Source organism: Crotalus tigris, unplaced genomic scaffold (assembly GCF_016545835.1).
Source record: "Crotalus tigris isolate CLP2741 ecotype Arizona unplaced genomic scaffold, ASM1654583v1 scf7180000018464.579312, whole genome shotgun sequence".
Lineage (NCBI taxonomy): Eukaryota > Metazoa > Chordata > Lepidosauria > Squamata > Viperidae > Crotalus > Crotalus tigris.
Window position 1 is genome coordinate 186,782 of NW_024097020.1, and position 20,282 is coordinate 207,063.

At 43.9% G+C, this 20,282-nt stretch overlaps 1 long non-coding RNA gene across 2 annotated transcripts in view; it reads left to right on the forward strand.

Moving 5' to 3' along the window:
• The window catches only part of LOC120312235, a 33,353-nt gene extending 13,365 nt beyond the window's left edge, over positions 1-19,988 (forward strand). Inside the window, exons 2-3 of one of the 2 annotated variants that reach the window (XR_005557828.1) lie at positions 17,353-17,478; positions 18,907-19,988. This is a non-coding gene — a long non-coding RNA (uncharacterized LOC120312235). Of the gene's footprint in view, positions 1-17,349; positions 17,479-18,906 lie in introns of both variants that reach the window. The other variant, XR_005557827.1, reaches the window with a different exon arrangement.
• Positions 19,989-20,282: the final 294 nt, after the last annotated feature.

Below are 20,282 nucleotides of genomic sequence, written 5' to 3' on the forward strand. Positions count from 1 at the left end.
AGAGAATCGTGTGTTAGTTAGGCAAATCTGGCTTCCCCCACTGACTTTGCTTGTCAGGAGCTGACTAGGAAGGTTCAGATGTTGATCACATGACCCCGAGACAGTGCAACTGTCACAGATGCATGCCAGTTGCCAAGTGCTCAAATTTTGATCATGTGACCATGGGGATGGCTGCAGCGGTTGCCAGTGTGAAAAGTCACTTTTGGCAGTGTCATTGTAACTTCGAACAGTCACTAAATGAATGGTTGTAAGTTGAGGAAAACCTGTGTATGCTATTCATACCTGTGTTGCAGAGAACCATCTGGAAGATACGCTTCTCATAAAATGAGGTAAAGTATTGACACATCTGGATTTTATATTTGACAGTTTTGTAGCATCTTTCTCTCCTAGAGCATTGTTATTAATTAGCTACACTTTCTGGAGAACTGGCACAAAATCCAATGAGACGTGCAATCTGTTGTGGCCTCTTAAGCAATCAACAGCAAAATGGCAAGGCGTCATTTGCCCTCCTGTGTTTACTTGGAATTTAGAACCTCACTTATAGTGGAACAGTCTTAATTAATTCAACATTGCACATCCTTTTTAAAAATACTAAGAAATAACAGTCAAAACCCTATGTCGGCATTTTTGTTGCAAATATCATGGAAACAAGACAGAAAATACAGTAAATTAAATTAAAATACAGTAAATTGAATTAAAAAGTTCTCAGTATTTGAGAAAAACCATCATGAATTTGACAGGTAACTGCAGATAAATGGGTTCTTCTAGAATTCTTCCTTGTGTGGCTATTATTAGTGGCTTGTAAATTTTGAATTAGCCATTTTTATTAATAATGGCAATACCTCCTATGTTCCTCTGTCCTGAATAGTCCACAGTAAAAATACAAAGCCTGTACAAAAACAAAAGTCTTGATGGAATAGACCACCTCATCTTTGCTTCTACTAGTGGCCAACCTCGTTGTTCAGACTCTTTTTTTTTTTTTTGCATGTATGGGATATGGTTTATCATAGATTTTTCTTTCTCTGACAGGACTGTTCTGGTTCTCCTATGAAACAATTTAAAACATCTGCAGCAATTTGGTTTTCTGATTTCTGATTCCACCCTGCAATAATCTGGATGGCCACTAGACAGCAGCATCTATATAAATGTTTCATAGTACTGTTGGACACGGCTTCTTGCTGTGATAGAAAAAGTGACCTCATGTATTAAATCAATAGACCTGTGGTGAAATATTAAGGGGAAAAATATTGGACATCAATTGCTGTTCTTACATTGTCACATGGTGGAGCTGCATGGACAGGAGGACAGGATGTCCCCATGTGCACTTTAAGCACCCACTGTGGGAACAGTGTGATTTGTGCAAACACAATTTCTTCCCATCTCTGGGATGAGAAGAAAGTATAGCAAAACAACTGGGTGGATGAGGTTAGCCCTAGGAAGATCATAAATAGAACCTTGAAGGCAAGCTCCTCTCACATGTCCTTTATAGCAGAGGTCTCCAATCTTGCCAACTTTAAGACTTGTGGATTTAAATTTCCAGAATTCCTCAGCCAACTTGTCTGGGGCTGAGGAATTCTGGGAGTTGAAGTCCACAAGTCTTAAAGTTGCCAAGGTTGGGGACCTCTGCTTTATAGGGCGTTCAGAAATGATGTGGTTTCCAGTTTTATAGTTAACATTTGATCTGATGTGCCTTATCGTTGAAGAAAACGTGGACCAACATTTCAAAATAAAAGTTGTGCCAAGTATAAACAATATGTTTTGAGATAATAACTTTGGAGTTATGGAAAGCTGTATTTTAGGACAGTTATTGTCCTGGGCCTTCTTCAAAGTAGCAAAGCCTGACTATTTAGGGATGTGTTTCTGGTGAGAAAGCCACAGGGCATTCAGCTTAATTTTGGAACCTGCATTTCAATTTTGCATCATGAGCTTTGTTTTGTAAATATGTTGGATTAGATCCAAAGATGCTAGATGCACACTACTCATAGTCTTCCTTTGAAAGTTTATGTGAAATCATCACCCAACAAAAGAAATCAGGATTCAGGTTTGTTGCAGAATAAAATACTTAGCTTCATTCACATTTATTTAGGTGTTACCGCTGCAAGATCATTGCACATTAGTGATATGCCATCCATATCAGGGCAAATATTGGGAGTGGGTAAGTGCTGCCCCAGGGGAAAAAATGTATTAGTTTGAAGAGTGCCAAGTTTTTTTTATTAGAAATAATTTTAAAATAAAGAAAACATGAGTAAGACTCTTAATCATTGCACTTGTGGATTCTGGATGGACTTTGTTGCTTTGGGTTTTAGGTAGTCTTTGGTTATGATTGCCTTGCTTAGTGACTGTTCAAACCTATGTTGGCACTGCAAAAGTAGCTTTATGATTGATTGTCTCAAATTTACAACATTGCAGCATCCCTCAACAAGCTTCACAGCCAACCTCTGAAAACTGAAGTCAGTGGTAAAGTTGATAATAAGCCATAGTCACAGTTGCATGTTGTAGCACTTAATGGACCCTGGAATGATTTGCTTAATAACTGCAGTGGAACTGACATCATAAATCCAGTAAGGTCACAGGACACTTAGTGACTGACTTTTAGCAATGGAGTTGCCAGTCACAATTGCAGTTGTTAAGTAAGGACTACTTGTACTTTCTACATAGCTGCTTTTCACAGAAAGTTCATACATACAATGTTATTTTAAAGGTTAGGTAGGTAGGAATGTGTGTGTGTGTGTGTGTACATTCACACATGCAGTATAAACATATATCTAGATACACACACACACACACACACACACACACACACACGTTAAAAAACCATGGCAAAATGCAAACTTGCTTAATGGTCAGCTAGGTTTCATTGCAAGGATTGGTCCTTCACAGATGTCATTGATGTATATGGAATAGCCAAGAATGATGAAGTCGCACAATTCTCACATAAAAAAGCTTATTACAGCATAATATGAGCCAGCCAGCCATAAGATGAATGAGATGCACTGTGTATACATAGCCAAAAAAGCTCTGAAGTATCAGATCTGTTTGGATACAGATTACAATTAGAACCATAGGGGAAGCTACTAATGTACCCAGTGGATTCTGTTTCACAGCCTAATAATTCCTGAACTCTCCAGGCTACTTCCTATTTTAACTTGGGAAATCTTCAGAAACAATGCAAAGAATCATAGCTGTGAATGGGAAAGGAGAATGCCTATCCATCCCCACAAAAATGCTTGCTAAAGATTTTGAGTTACGATGGCTATGCATTACATGAATCCTGGATGGATATAACTCTAATTTTGAAAGCACTGTAAACCAGAGGTCTCCAACCTTTTGGGCACCAGGGACCGGTTCCATGGAGAAAGGTTTTTCCATGGACCAGAGAGTGCGTGGTTTTGTGTGCTGCCTGCATCCCATGGATGGGGCTTTGCTTGTTTGTGCAGACCGCGTGCTGGCATGCCGTGGGCCGGTACTGGTCCATGGACTGGGGGTTGGGGACCCCTGCTGTAAACAACATAACCATTTTTGGACCAGAGTTGTGATATTGAAAGAGATTTAAGTCAGGTGCATGTGGCTCACAGCTAAAATATAATACAGGTAGTCCTTGACTTACAACAGTTCTCTTAGTGACCATTCAAAGTTACAACAGCACTGAAAAAAGTAACGTATGACCGTTTTTCACACTTATGACCATTGCAGCATTTCCCACAGTCACGTAATCAAAATTCAGATGCTTGGCAACTGGTTCATATTTATAACGATTGCAGTGTCCCGGGGTCATATGTGATCACCTTTTGTGACTTTCTGACAAGCAAAATCAATGGGGAAGCCAGATTCACTTAACAACTGTGTCACTAACTTAACAATTGCAGTGATTCACTTAACAACTGTGGCAAGAAAGATTGTAAAATGGGGGCAAACAAATGTTTCACTTTAGCAACATACATTTTGGACTCAATTGTGGTTGTAACTCAAGGACTACCTGTATGTCAATATGTTTAGTGGAGAAGGAATGGCCACCCTTATAGATCTTGCCTGAAGCTAGGCACTTCTTCGTGGGCCCCAAAGGACCGATTAATCCCCGGCATCAGTCTTTCAAGTGGTTTTGATTTGGCAATTGCCATTTTGACAGCTACTCTGTCTTATAGAAGTCTGAGCTTACCAATTGCTGAAGAAGAGTAGGACCTTCAAGGAAAGTATTGTGCAAGTTGTAGAAAGTGGGGGTTAGCGACTGCTGGCATAGAGCTGGCTTTAAATTGTGAGCTGCAGGGATTCTGGATCACTCTGGAGGAGTCTGCTTCCTCGTGTGCCATCAAACTGCTGTTGAATCTTAATAACCACACAGATTTTCTCCAGGTCAATCTGCCCCTAACCTGGTCTTTGAGGCCTTCGAACAATGCCTCCATTGCTACTACAACTGAGTCTCTCCATCTTATTGCTGGTTGTCCTTTTTTCTTTCCATCCACCTCTCCTAGCATTAGAGCCTTCCCCAGAGAGCAAGAACTTTGCATAATGTGTCTGAAGTAAGATAATTTAAGTCTGGTGATTTGTGCCTCAAGTGAGAATTCTGGGTTGATTTCCTTGATGTTACATTTGTTTGTTTTCTTGGCTGTGCATGGTATTCTCAGAGGTCTTCTCCAACACAAAAGGTTGTTTTTTTTTAAACTTTTGCCCAAAGAAAAATTTAATATTGTTCAATTTCCCCCCAAATTTATGTTGGTACTATAATGGTTCACCCTTAAGGAATTTCTGTACAGCTGAAGATGAGAATGCAAGCTGTCAAGTACCAGTTCCTAGGACAGCTAAAGTTTAAGGTAAGACAAGAGGTTTACTATTTCCAGCTGAATAAGAGGTTCAGAGCTGCTCCCTGCACTGCAGCTACACTGGAAATGAAATTGAAGGGCTATGCAATTAATCTAGAAATAGCTCAAACACCATGACTATAATTCAAATATTTTTCCATTGAATTGCAAAAATAAATAAATAAATAAATAAAATTTGGGAGATGGATCCTTGTATTTTTATACATGCATTTACCCAATTCATGTTACTTTAACACTGAGCCGCTTGCAACGAGTATGGTGAAACAACTACAATAAAATATCAACCAAATTTCCAAACCTACAAATTGGTCTCCAGTATCCCAGAAACAAGTAGGAACAATGAACCTTCTAGTAAAGCTGGTAACATGCTTGTGGCTGGGAAATAGTTATTTATGAGATCGTGACCTTAAGTCTTACTTGGCCCTAATATTTCTTTTCTGTACCTGTCATGCCAGAGTATTAGAATTCTCTAATTCATCACAGAGCTTTTACCTAGGACAGTGATGGCGAACCTTTTAGAGACCGAGTGCCCCAAAACTGGCCCTGCCCCTGCTCCACCCCTGCCCTGTCCTATTCCATCCCCATCCCTCACCCTGCCGGCCCGCAGGGCCACTCACCACCTCCAGAGCCCGCCGCAGATCGCCCAGGCAGCCCATCAGCGCTATGGCGCTCACGCCCTCTGCCCGTGCCCTGCAGCATCAACTGTGCACGATGGGGTGTGAGGGCAGAGTCTTGTCTATGCTGCCTGGCTGCCATGTCCTTGGCTGTGCTGCTCCGTGTGGGTCACGCTCAGGGGCGACTCTCCTTCAGGAAGGCTGTTGGAGAGAAGGGGGTCGCCGGGGGGGAGGCAAGGCTAGGCAATGACATGTGTGCCCACAGAGAGGGCTCCGAGTGTCGCCTCTGGCACCCGTGCCATAGGTTCGCCACCACTGACCTAGGAGGTCTCTTGTTCTGAGCCTTTTGCCAAGACAGTCCAAGTCCTGTTGGTTCTTAACAGCAAGGGAAGAATAATAACCATAACGTGTTTTACTGGCATGAAGTAGGAATATGGGAATACTTCTTCAATTCTGTCATGGTTGAAAAACAGTTTCTGGATTGAGGGGTGGGAAAGTTGGTTAAAGGAAATAATAATTTTAGAAACGTTTGACTGTGTTAACTACTGCAAAAAAAAAAAAAATTAAAAAATTTCCAAACTCCTTTTGTTTGTGTGCAACATTCAAAACAATAACTCTGCTAAACCCCTTAGGATAAAAATAAACTCAAAATGAATCTTTCCAGAGCATTTTGACTGTGAAATGTGCAGCCTATGGTCAAATGATGACATGGTAGGTTTGGATTGTGATTTCATCCATTTAATGTGGTCTGTTGGGATTTATAACTTTAAGGGAGGGAGATACAGCAAAAACCATTTTACATACCAGGAATTCCATTTCCCATTATTAGTCCATTTTCCAACACTGTACAGTGTCATGTGGTATTATTTTATTTTTGGGTTCCAGAAACAATAACATTTCCTGCTTTGAAAAAACAACAAAAATATTACTTGCTCAAATTCAATTCATACATGGAAAACTCCATCTAGTTCCTGCAGCAAATATACTCAAAATCATTGTCCTTGTTCTTTAGATTATCTAGGATAATCCGTCACCTTCAAAAGACTGTTCCTATGTCAACAGCTACAAATAATGCTTAGAAAGTTGGAAGATTCAGGGTTTGAGTAATCTTATTTTTTGCATTTGGGATTCAATGTTACTATCTTTCTTCATGGTGTACATCTATGTATAGGATCAGGAAAGATGGCAACTGCTCCTCTGCCAAAGTAAGCAATATTTTAACATTAGCTCACGAATTTCCCCTTTTTAAAATTAAAAATCACTTTCATACTCAGAATATAGCTGGGCAGAATTAGGCATTTCTGCTGAGGCTGATGCAGCTGCATCAACTGCTGTGCAATGTTTTTCGTGAGGATGCTTTTGTGCATGAGCACACGTTGAATTGCACAATGGGAGGAACCCCTGAAGGCCTCTTCACTAAAAATATTTACGCTATAGTTACAGACACTTGCTGGAATGTGAGTAGTAAGCAAGCCATTAAGAGGGCATGGTTTATCACCAGAATTTGATATAGGTGATATTTGATCCTATAACACCTCTCCCTCTCTCTTCCCTGTCCCCGTTATCTCTCTCTCTCTCTCTTTATATTACTGTTTCTGTTATATCTCTCTCTCATTTTCTCTATTCATCTATTATCTTACTGTCTCCATTATCTACTTGTCTATCTGTTTGTCTGATCTATCTATCTATCTATCTATCTATCTATCTATCTATCTATCTATCTATCTATCTATCTTACTGTCTCTTTCAATCATCTATTTCTCTCTCTGTATCTACACACACACACACACACACACACACACACAAACATACACACATAAAATCTATCTCCTTCTCCTCTTCCTCTGTTGTTAAACCAGCTTCAAGCATTTACATATTTGAGAATATTCACATTTTTCACTGCATGCAGTTGCATCTTTAATCATTTCCTATTTATTTCCTTCAGACTGTTTTGAAACTTCATTTTCCCCCCTTTCTTCCTCAACACTATATGCCAGTGATGGCAAACCTTTTAGAGACCGAGTGCCCAAAAATTGCCTCGCCCCTGCCTTGCCCCCGCATCTCCTGCCCGCAGGGCCACCCACCACCTCCACGGCCCGCCACAGCAGATCGCCCAGGCGGCCCAGCAGCATCATGGCGGCCATGCTCTCTGTCTATGCCCCGCAGCATCATCTGTACGCGATGGGGCGCAAGGGCAGAGTCTTGTCCCCACTGCTCGGCTGCCATGTCCTTGGCTGCACTGCTCTGCGCAGGCTGTGCCCGGAGCGACTTTCCTCCGGGGGGCTGCTGGTGAGGAGGGGGCCATGGGGAGTGGCAGAGCTGGGGCAACAGCATGCGTGCCCACAGAGAGGGTTCTGAGTCCCACCTCTGGCACCTGTGCCATAGGTTCGCCACCACCGCTATATGCTCTCATTTTTGTGACTAATCTCAAAGCTTTTAGTTTCCAATGGAGCAATATTGATGCCTAGGTTTTAAATAATGGCATATAACAATATTTAGAATATGTTACCTTTGGTAACCAGAATAAATTGTTCCAGCATTGCTGGAATTAAGAGTGTGGAAAACAGAGGAAATACAGATTGATTTCCCCCTACAACATAACTTGCCAGCCTTTGGAAGCTTGCAGTCTAGGCTGTGTCTGTTAATTCTGAAATCTTGTCGAGCTCCTGACAAATTCCTTTTGCTTCACACTCACAAAAGAAATCTATATAAAGCCAGGGTAAATATTGACCGGTTTAAGTGTATATGTGGAAAAAAAATAGACAATCCAGGGTGGTCTTAGAATGAATATTATCTTTGTATATTCATTGTGGGGAAATAGCCCAGTTCGGTTAAGCAGTTATAACTACTATTGATTAAGTATCTCTTATCAAAATAAATGCGATTTAATGCTTGAGGTTGGATGGTTTATGTTATATGTTTGCATGTTACAACTCTTGACTTTCAGGAAAGCTATTCAGACATGGCTTTTGAAGAGAATCCTGGGAGTAGAAATTATTTAAGCAGAAAGCTTCCCCCTCCTGCTCTTTGTGGATTATGTTTTATCCAAACACCAAGACATTTTGTTACACTATTTTCCTTTGTCTTTTAATTTTGTAATTGAAAGGAGACTGACCTGCTCAGAGTCCTTTTGGATTGGAGTGATACAGAAAGCACAAGGAGAGAAGGAAAGAAGGAAAATAGCAAGCTTTCTTGTGTTGCCCACAAGAAAATGAATATATAGGTATTCCTCGACTTAACAACAGTTTGTTTAGTGACCGAAGTTACAATGGCTTCACACTTATGACTGTTGCAGCATCCCTGTAGTCCTGTGATCAAAATTCAGACACTTGGCAACTGGTGTGTACTTATGACTGCTGCTGTGTCCCATGGTCATGTGATCACTTTTGGTGACCTGGCAAGCAAAATCAATGGGGAAGCCAGATTGACTTAACAACCATGTTATTAACTTAATAACTGCAGTGACTCACTTAACAACTGTGGCAAGAAAAATGGGGCAAAATTCACTGAACAACCATTTTGCTTAGCAATGGAAATTTTGGATTCAATTGTGGTGGTAAGTTGAGGACCTCCTGCAGTGGAAATGGTTTCTTGAAAAGTCAGTTGTTGAGTCTCCATTTTCCAATGAGAAACCGAGGGAATGAGAGAGTGGTGTTAAGAGATTATATTGTGTTGAATTTAACATACTAGCACCAAAATATGTCAAAACAATAAAATTCAAGAGAATTGGTCATTGTCAGGCCAAAAAAAAAGTACCTTTGCTGGGTACTTCTCTTACATTAAAAATGAAGTTTAACTCTACCCCCTTGGTTCATCATAAATGGCTCAGGAGCAGCTTCTTGTTTCTGAAAGTTTTGATTAAGAGATTGTGGAGCACTGGCAGGTTTCTGTGGGGATTAGCTTAACTCCCCTCACTGGCATTTTTTATGCATTTTTAACATTTCTTGGGAACGGTAGCATTCGTGTGTGTGTGTGTGTGTGTGTGTGTGTGTGTGTGTGTGTGAAGCAAATGCCAGTATTGTCATTTGGCACACAAATACCTTAGTTGGGTAATGAAATGTCTGCAAGAAAACAACCAAGCTTAGAGAGCACCAGGGACCCCATAGATGTAATACGATGGCAACTTGAGGGTTGGATTGTATGGAAGTTGGGAATTATTATGTTCTAGAAAAGGATAAGGATGGTTGCAATTGTATTACTCACCAGCTGGTTATTACCCACTTCTTAGACTATAATTTTAGTCTGGGAAAGATCTGTGTTAACAACTTTCATTGAAATTCCATTCCAATGATTTAAGCAAGTCTTGTTTCTGTCCATAGTATTCTCCTGACCATAGTATGGAGAGGAGAGCTAGATGGCTGCCTTAAAATACATTCCCTCAGTCTTGTATCAAGAAAAGCATAAACTTTGTTGCTCTCCTAGCTGAGCCCTCTCTTGCCTCAGTGGGACATGTGTAATGGTTTGAACATGGGGAGACGTTAAGGAGAGAAATTGGTGGATTCCTTTTGCTTTATTTCCCTTCCCACAAAGCATCGCCTGCCAATGGAAAAAACAACCACCAGTGGTTCTCCTGTGGGTCAAGGTTACTTTGAATATCTTGTTTAGCCATCTGGCAAGTTTCCTCCAACAGGTTAGAGAAATGGAGGAGCTCTGGATCTATGATTTGTCCATTGGGCTCTTTTACAACAAAGAGTGAATGCAGGAACCAATCTGGGTCAGTCACCGGGACCAGAGGTTTAGTCTTCCGAGCTTTTGGACTCGAACTGGAGCCCATCCTCAGGGAACTTCTCACTAACAGAATGTGTGCTTTGGGCTATTCTATGGGCGCTACTTCTGTGGTGCCTGGTTGTATGTGTTGATTGGGATGTTAATGGTGGCGTTGGTTGTTGTTTCCTTGTACTGCTGAGCCCTTGGCTCCTAAGTACTTGATAAGCTGATGGTAAATCAGTGTTGACAGAAAAGGCGCCCATTTCCCAGGTTTCAATAATTTCCCTGGCTATTTTTGTCCCTGTTCAGCCAATAATCTTAGAAGCTGCAAGACTGAACATACAGTATGTCCCTGTTCATTGCAATGTGAGGCTACCAGTGGGTTTGGATCTCCTTGTCTGAATTCTTATAATGTGGTTAGCTTAACTTGTATTCTTGTAATCTGGTGGTTAGCTTCCTCCCCGTCTGTCTTACATAGTCACAGGGGCAATCCTTGAAGGGAATCCAGTAGAATACATTAGAAGTAGATTACATTAGAAGTATCTCCTATCTCTAGGTGAACTTTGCAATGCATGATTTGTCTTTGTATGGTAGCCTCTGGGCGGTGTGTGATGCCCACTTACAGATCTCGGAAGCTGCGTTCTACTGCTTCCAAAATGTTTTTGATGTATGGTAGAGTGTCCCATACAGTTGGTCTTGAATGAAGGAATCTGAATGTTCTTTTGAAAGAAAATTTCCCTGTTATAAACAGGAAGAGGTATCTGGCTAGGCAGTGTAGAGAATACAGGGTGAAACAGGAGGGAACAATTGGCAATGAACAGGTTTTATTGTTGACAAAATCTGCAAAGGAGCAACAGCACTAGCATTGAAGAGCCATAGTCAGTGGTGGCCAAATGTAACCTGTGGAATTGGCAAATGGTACTTGTTATGTCCCGAGCCTTGCAAACGGCTCGGGCGTTTGCAGGCAGTCCCGGGCAGGTGCAAAGCTGCCCGGGACCAGACAGGCTGTCGCCAGCGCCGTGCGCATGCGCGGGTGCTGGCGCGGGAAAAGTATCACATTTACCCGGGAAGCGTCTATATAAGAAGCTGGGAGGTTTTGGGAGCTGCTGAAGCCATCTACTTGTAAGCTGAACGCTGAATAAAGGAAACTGAGAACTTCAACTGCTTCTCGTGTCTGCTTCCCGCCAAGGACTCAACACTGGCGACGAGGATGGGATTGCCTTACACCGCCTGGAAAGGAAGAAGTGTAAGCTTACCCAAGTGAGTCCTGAGCGGCGGAACGGCGTCGACTCGGCAGCTACCCGCCAATCCAGTGCGCATTCAGGGGTAGGCTGGCTGATAGACCCGTCTCCTGAAGATGGCGAAAATCGGAAGGCTTTCGGAATTCGACGTCTCACATCCAGAGCGGTGGGAGTCATACGTAGCCAGGGTGGAGAACTACTTCAAGGCAAACCAAGTGAGGGAAGAGAGCTTGAAGGCTGCCACAAGACGCCTTCGACATCGAGAAAACCTTGCAGCACCTGTTCCAGTAGAGTCTGTCAGCTACGCAGATCTGAAGAAGTTACTGAAGGAGCACTTCCACCCTAAGATGTCCGTCATCGCATGGCGCCACACCTTCGAGCAGAGGGATCAACGGCCCGGTGAGTCGGCCAAAGAATTCATCACTGCATTACGGAAGGCCGCCAAACACTGCGAGTTCAAAGACCTCGAAGAACGACTGAGGGACCGATTCGTGTGTGGGTTAAGGCATCGAGATCTACAACAAAGACTTTTTGCTAAAGAAGAATTGTCCTACCAAGATGCCTTAAGGGAAGTCACCGCAGAAGAAGCAGCAGGCGGTGCTGTCAAGAACATGCGGCCGATCAGAAACAGTCCAGAGGTTGCATCCGTGCACCAGGAAGACGCCCAAAGAAACTCCGAGGAGGATCCGGACGAGGAAGTCGACCGTCTCCACCCCACGACGGAAGAAAAACAGAAGGGAAGCTCTTCAGCTCCGCTCAAGTGCATCGGCTGTGGAGGTCGCCACAGGAGAACCGACTGCAAGTTCCGCTCCGCTACCTGCCGGGCATGCGGCAAACAAGGACACATTGCAGCTGTGTGTCTGGGCCAACGAAAGGTACAACCTCAGGAAGAACTGCGCCTGAAAGGTACCAGATTCCCCAGCCAGAATAGGGTAGGTTTTGCGCTTCGCGAAGAAGCATCCTTAGGACAGGCACACACAAGCCCATTAAGAAAAAGCTGTCACTCAAGGTGAAGCTACAAGGGGTTCCATTATCTATGGAACTAGACACAGGGTCTGCCTTTTCAATTATCTCCTTGCATACATTTAGGAAGATTTGTTCCGGTAGTGGAACTCAGGCCAAGTTAAGGCCTTCTGACATTGTGTTAACAGATTTTCAAAATTCAAGAGTGTGTGTTAAGGGGGAGGCCACCCTTAACGTGCAATACAAGAGTTTTGAAGGTCCACTAGACTTATTAGTAGTAGGGGGTGAACGAACGAGTCTCATAGGACTCGATTGGTTTGAGGCCCTGGGGATACACGTCACAGGACTCAACAGCTTACAAACACTCGACCTACAGGAAGTCTGCAAAGAATTTGCAGATGTTTTCAGCCCCCAGCTGGGCACATTCAAAGGACCCCCTGTGTCCTTAAAGCTAGACCCCACTGTCACTCCCATTAGAATTAAAGCAAGAAGGGTCCCTTTTGCTTTAAAGAGTAAAATTGACACTGAGTTAGACAAACTGATTCAACAGGGAATCCTAGAACCTGTTGATTCCAGTCCTTGGGAGACCCCCATTGTCACGCCTCTAAAGGCAAATGGGGACATTCGCATTTGTGCTGACTACAAATGCACTCTGAATAAGGCATTGCAGCAACATGCCTATCCTGTTCCTGTGGTCAGTCATATTCTGGCCTCCCTCAAGGGGGGGCGCGTTTTTGCAAAGCTTGACCTAGCTCAAGCGTATCAACAGCTGCCTGTTGATGATGATGCTGCTATAGCTCAGACTATTGTGACCCACAGGGGAGCCTTTAAGGTAAAAAGGCTGCAGTTTGGAGTGAATGTCGCTCCTGGGATTTTCCAAAGCGTAATGGAAAACACACTACGGGGTATACCAGGGGTTTGCCCCTACTTTGATGATGTCTTAATTGCAGGAGACTCCACACACATTCTAGCTGAAAGGCTAAGGGCTGTTCTGTTAAGATTCAGGAAGTCAGGCCTCAAGCTCAAAAAAGACAAATGCAAGATTGGGGTGCCTTCTACTGAATTTCTGGGGTTCAAAATTGATGCTGCTGGGATTCACCCTGCTGAATCCAAACTAACAGCTATTTTAGAAGCACCTAGGCCAAAGTCCAAGGCCGAACTTCAGGCCTTCCTGGGCCTCCTGAATTTCTACAATTCTTTTCTTCCTCATAAAGCTAGTGTAGCTGAGCCTCTTCACAGGCTACTAGACAAACAAGCAGTGTGGCAGTGGTCACAAACACATGAGGCTTGCTTTAACGAAGTCAAGGCCTTGCTCACTTCTAACAGTGTACTTGCACATTTCAACGAATCTCTTCCTGTGTGCATCGCATGTGATGCGTCCCCTTACGGGGTAGGAGCTGTCCTGAGCCACCTCAGGTCTGATGGAACTCAGGTTCCTGTTGCATATTACTCCAGAACATTGTCTTCTGCTGAGCGCAACTACGCTCAGATAGACAGGGAGGCTCTGGCTGTTGTTGCTGGAATTAAAAAATTCCACGATTTTCTATATGGCAGGCATTTCACGGTCTTTACTGACCATAAGCCTCTGCTGGGACTGTTTACCACACGTAAGCAGACTCCCCAAATCATTTCCCCTAGAATGCTTAGGTGGTCTATTTTTCTGTCTGCATATGATTTTTCTTTACTCCACAAGCCTGGGAAAGAAATGGGCCATGCTGATGGCCTCAGTAGATTGCCTCTGCCAGTAGTAGAAGCTGACCCTGCGCCAGCTGTCAACATTCTATCAATCCAAGCCTTGCCCGAGCTCCCTCTTTGTGCCAGGGATGTTGCCGCTGAAACAGGTACAGATCACACACTTTCACGTGTCCGTTCCTGGGTTTTGTCCGGTTGGCCTGAGCACTGCCCTAGTCCTGAGTTTCAGAGTTTCTGGTCCAAAAGAAACGAGTTGTCCCTTTCTCAGGGTTGTCTGCTTTGGGGAAACAGAGTTGTCATTCCCACCTCAATGAGGACTAGGGTCTTAGAATCCCTCCACGAGGGTCATCCTGGCATTGTTCGTATGAAGGCTCTTGCACGCAGCCACTTGTGGTGGCCTGCTTTAGATAAAGGATATTGAGGCTAAGGTGCACGCATGCCACCTGTGCCAACGATCTCGCCCAGAGATGCCCCAAGCTCCTGTGCATAGATGGGAGGAAACACAGTCCCCATGGTCTAGGGTGCACATTGACTACGCTGGGCCCTTTCAGGGCCAGTTCTTCTTGGTCCTTGTTGACAGCCATTCAAAATGGCTTGAGGTTGTGCCTGTCTCATCCACCACCACTGCAAAGACTATTCAGGTACTGAGGGGGATTTTTGCTGCACACGGGCTGCCAGATGTCATTGTGTCCGACAACGGCCCTCAATTCACTTCCTCCGAATTCCAAGCTTTCTTACAGGCTAACATGATTCGTCATGCCACGTCTGCACCCTTCCACCCGTCCACCAACGGTATGGCTGAACGTATGGTGCGCATCACAAAGGACGCCTTGAAAAGACTCACCTACGGGGACTGGCATCACAGGTTGGCTGACTTTCTCCTTTCTTATCGCACCACACCGTCCACTTCTACAGGGAGAAGCCCAGCTGAACTTCGCTGGGGGCGTCAACTTACTACTAAACTTGACCGGTTGCATCCGGACAGACTGCCTTCATCTACCTCACATCCTAGGGCACCTAGACAACTACTTGTGGGTGCCCCGGTTTGGACTCGCAATTACGGGCCTGGTCATACCTGGGTCCCCGCTTCTATTTCCAGGGTCACAGGTCCTCTCTCCTACGAGGTTGCCCTGGACAACGGTCGTGTCCTGCGTCGGCACATCGACCAACTCCGCCCTAGGCGGGACTTTTCAGATGAGACTCCTGGGTCTTTTCCAGGGGGGGAGGGGGACCCTTTGGAGCAAAGGGAAGGGCACGAACTGCTGCCCATCTCCACTGATGGAGCCACAAACGGCCCATCCCAGAGTTCCGCGAGAGCTCCGAACAAGAATTCTATGAGCCTACCTAACTACCAGGCATCCACGCCTACTCCAGCCAGGGAGTCACCCCGGGGGCATACTCACTTTCCACACACATCACACAGCACTCCAGTCACGGAGGATACCCGGGGGCACCCCAACAAATCATTCCCCGCAAGAGAGCTGGCACACAATTCCCAAGGTTGGCCTGACCTTACCCCAAATCCTACAGGGGGTCAAACATACACAGAGATAGTCGAGGAACCAAGTCCCGACTACAACACCTCTAGCACAAATCAGGGAACACCTGAGTTTTGGGAAAGTACAGAAACCCACACAAGCCCGAACACAGAACGGGGTTCAGGGAATGGACAGTCTCCTGACAGGTCTTGGACTGACCTAGGAGGTTCTACAGAGACGCCCAGCAGTGGCTATCACTTCAAGAGGCCCGAGGGTCTGCAGCTAGGCAGGTCAACCAGGTCACAAAGTGACAGAAGCCCTGGCCTGACGAGCCCGGTGGGCAAGCAAGCAGGCCAGGCATCGGGGCACAGTCCTTGGAAGGCACCAAGGCAAAATAAGGAGAACAGGCTCACATCTCCCTCCAGTCAGGGAACTCATGCTAGTAACCCAGAGCTGAGAAGGTCACAGAGAGCAAAGAAGTCTCCTAAATACTTAGAGGATTACATAACATTGCTGGCTAAACAAAAGCCAGGTAACGATAGGAGCACTGAGAAGCAGAACACTGCATAAAATAAATGATTATATGTTGGTAGTAGTTTTAGCCCGGGGGAAAGGGGTGTTATGTCCCGAGCCTTGCAAACGGCTCGGGCGTTTGCAGGCAGTCCCGGGCAGGTGCAAAGCTGCCCGGGACCAGACAGGCTGTCGCCAGCGCCGTGCGCATGCGCGGGTGCTGGCGCGGGAAAAGTATCACATTTACCCGGGAAGCGTCTATATAAGAAGCTGGGAGGTTTTGGGAGCTGCTGAAGCCATCTACTTGTAAGCTGAACGCTGAATAAAGGAAACTGAGAACTTCAACTGCTTCTCGTGTCTGCTTCCCGCCAAGGACTCAACAGTACTGTCCGTCCCCCCAAAGTAATCAAAACAGAAAAAGGTATGGCTGCATGAAGCCCCTTATCGCCAGAAAAAAATAATGTAATGTATTCATCTGTGACAGTATCAACTACAGAGCTGGCAGGACCCATTTTAAACAAACCTTCTGTACAACACAAGATTACTGCTTTCTTAAATGGAAATTAAAAAAAAACAGTTTCAAAAGAGCACTAACCTATGTGGCTTGATGAGTGGTTTGGAGGTCAGGTGGCTTTGATGAAGCTGCATGCCCAGGTTCTCCTGCAGCCAAAATAACATAGCCACAAAAGTCATTGTCTAGTGCTGCGGTGTCCATCCTTGGCAATGTTAAGACCTATGGACTTCAACTCCCAGAATTTCCCAGCCAGCCATGCTTTGTGGATTGGACAGAACCAGTAAATTACTATATGTTTCTGCCTCTAAGTTATATCAGATGCTGTTATTTCAACAATTTGTTTATTGTTCACTGCTTTTTTTTTTCTGATGTTGGAAATCACAAATTCTCCATTATGTAAAAATGTGAATACTTATATCCATGTTGAAAACTGGAGTTGGAGACCATTGCCGTGTGGAGGGCATCCAGGGGTGAGTAGCTTCATTTTATAAATTGCAGTGCTTTTAAAAAGAATTTCATTAGTCTGGGGCTGAATATAAAAGGGCAGATTTGACCATGAAAAGAGGTGCAGTTTGTAAAATTGTAATTCCCCATCCTGGCTGGGAAATTTTGGAAGCTGAAGTCCATAGATCCTAAAGTTCCTTAAGCTGACATCGTTATGAAATGTATTTTAAATGATGTATAATTTAAAGAAATGTAGCTTTTATGTTTAATGTAACACATTCTGATTGTCTGCTTTCTATAAGAACAGATCATTCTTTCTTCATTTTCTATCACTGTATATTTGTGATGGCTAAATACCTTTTCTTCCAGTAGTTTTGCAGTTGCTGGCCCTGGCTGCTCAGCCAACAGTCCTGAGTCCTGTAGCCCATTTTTTCACCAGATGTCCAGGAACTCCAACTCCTAGTGTGGTCCTCGTTGACTGTGGTGATGACCAAGCTGGTATGGATTTGTGTAATTTATGTCTCAATGCATTTTTATAGGAGAAACATGTTTATCTGATTCCTCTGATGAGATTTCTCCAATATGATTGAACCTCTAATCATCTTCCTCAGAGCCCCACAATCATGTTAAGGTAGTGTCTCACTTGGTGGTGGTGGTGGTGGTAGTGGTGTGTGTGTGTGTGTGTGTGTGTGTGCGCGCGCGTGTGTATAAACTATATATAAATATATACACACACACTTACACAATCATCTCCAGCAATTGGAAGCATTTCCCCTCCCCCATTCAGTCTCTCTCTATAATCTTAATAGCTTTCACAGCAACATGTATCCATTTTATCTCATTCTTAACAGTCCAATTTTGGGGGAAATGGCTTGTCTTCCCCCCCCCCAGCACTGTTGATCTATTTTTGGTATGTTTGCTCTCCCTTTTCAATAATTCTCATTCTTGTTGAGGGAAGAGAGGTGGGAAGGTTTAAGTATTTTTCTTACTTAGGTGTGTTTTATCACTTTTTTAAAATTACAAAATGTCTTTCTCCTAAGTGACAGAGCAGTAACAGCAGTAGCTGACAAATGTTGGCAAAAATACTCATTTAAGGCAGTACAAGCTGATTTCCCTTTACCATGATGAGGTTTCATGCTGCGGAGGCAACACAGTTATTATTGTCGAGGCAAAGCGGCAACACGAATATCTTTCACTAGGCGGTTCACAATGCCTCCAAGTCTTGAGAATAGCTCCAGTGAAATACTGGATATTGAAAATATGGAGGCCTTTGTGGAGAGGCAAAGCAGAAGAACGTGGCCTCTTCATTGTACTAATACCAGGGGTCTTCAAACCTGGCCCTTTTATGACTTGTAGACTTCAACTCCCAGAATTCCTTAGCCTGGCTGAGGAATTCTGAAAGTTGAAGTTCACAAGTCATAAAAGGGCCAGGTTTGAAAACCCCTGTACTAATAGGAGTTAGGACACTCCATTTCTCAGAAAACATCTTCAGGGAAGTCCTTTGCTTGGGCCTTTATTGGTTAGAAAAATCACACGACCCTCGTGTAATTGTCCACACATAGATGAAGTAATGAAAGCAGAAGAACGTGGCCTCTTCATTGTACTAATACCAGGGGTCTTCAAACCTGGCCCTTTTATGACTTGTAGACTTCAACTCCCAGAATTCCTTAGCCTGGCTGAGGAATTCTGAAAGTTGAAGTTCACAAGTCATTAAAGGGCCAGGTTTGAAAACCCCTGTACTAATAGGAGTTAGGACACTCCATTTCTCAGAAAACATCTTCAGGGAAGTCCTTTGCTTGGGCCTTTATTGGTTAGAAAAATCACACGACCCTCATGTAATTGTCCACACATAGATGAAGTAATGAAAGCCCGTGACCTTTTGTCTTTGACACATATTCTTAAAATCGTTTTTATTTTGGAATGAAGAATTTGTACTTCGTGACCAGCTGCCATTCTTCCCGTTGGATAGAAGAAAAGCCAAAGGTACAGCTACATGGAGGAATCCATTCCTGCCAAGAGAAGTTCTACTATTCTGCAGTTTCAGAAGAGATTCCAGGAGTTCCCTACTGTTGATGGTTCTGGATCACTGGATGACGAGCAGCTGCCACAAACTTTAGAGTTGGAGGAAAAGGATTACCTAGGCTCTGCAAGGATCTCTGCCTCTTCCTTGAAGAGGGGGAAGTGAGGGGTGGTGGTGATAGAAGACTTCCTTCTGTGGAACTGAAGCAGCAATCTATTAGGAGTTGCCTTAGGTGAAATCTAAATTGAATTTCTCAATTAATCAATTAAATGTCCTGCTTGGGAGCACTCCAGGGGCATCTGGTTGGGCGCTGTTTGAAAAACAAAATAATGGCTTAAAGTGGATCTTGGCCTGATCCACTAAAATCATTCTTATTTTATATTTGGTCAAGTTTGCATTGCATTTAACATACCTGTATCAATCTAGAGAATTTGCTAAACCTTTCAGTCTTTCTTGCTGGGTTGGGTGTCTGACCTGGGATCACCCACAGAGTAGCTTTTAGGAGGTGCTTGTCCAACCAGATGAAATTGGCTGGAAATGAATACAGTTTAAGAAATTGTTGTCCAGATTTCAATCCATTCTTCAGCTTTGTCAGCAATGCTGGACAGCTGTTCTGTCTGGACAGTGGTCACCATGGGTCCCAACTGAGGATCTCCTTGCTTTTTAAATTTGCCCTATCTACTCTGGGAGAGCAAGTGCCAGACACTTTCTTTCCAGGAGTGGGTCTGTGAGGAGGTAGAATTACATTGATGATTCCCCCCACCCCGCTCCCCTGAATCTCCAGACTCCTACTTCCGCAATACAGTGGACTGGTAGAAAAAAGAACAAACAATTTTATGTGTGTGTGTTTGTTAGAGTTGAGTGCTTCCCTTTTCCTATAGAAGTGAAACTAGTTTTACTATCCTTCCTGTTATTTGGTCTAGAAGGGGAAATTTGCAGGCAGGACCATATTTTCACTGCTTCATAAATAAACCTGTAAAAAAAATAAGCATTTCTCCAGGCCATTGGTGACAGTGAAGGAAGAAACATCAAGCGTTTAATTAGTCCCTCTGACTGACTGTTGTTTGCCATATCCATTGGTAAACCACTCACTCATGTGGACAGCAACTGGTGAACTGGTGCTTCAGTGTGCCCCTTATTTGAGTTATAGAAAGAATCGGTCTCTACATCTCTCTCACAATGCACAGAAGAGTTCTGGTTTTATGTGGGCATGTTCTCCATGGACACAGATGTCCCAAATATACCGTATATTCCAGCGTATAAGGCAACCCGGCGTATAAGA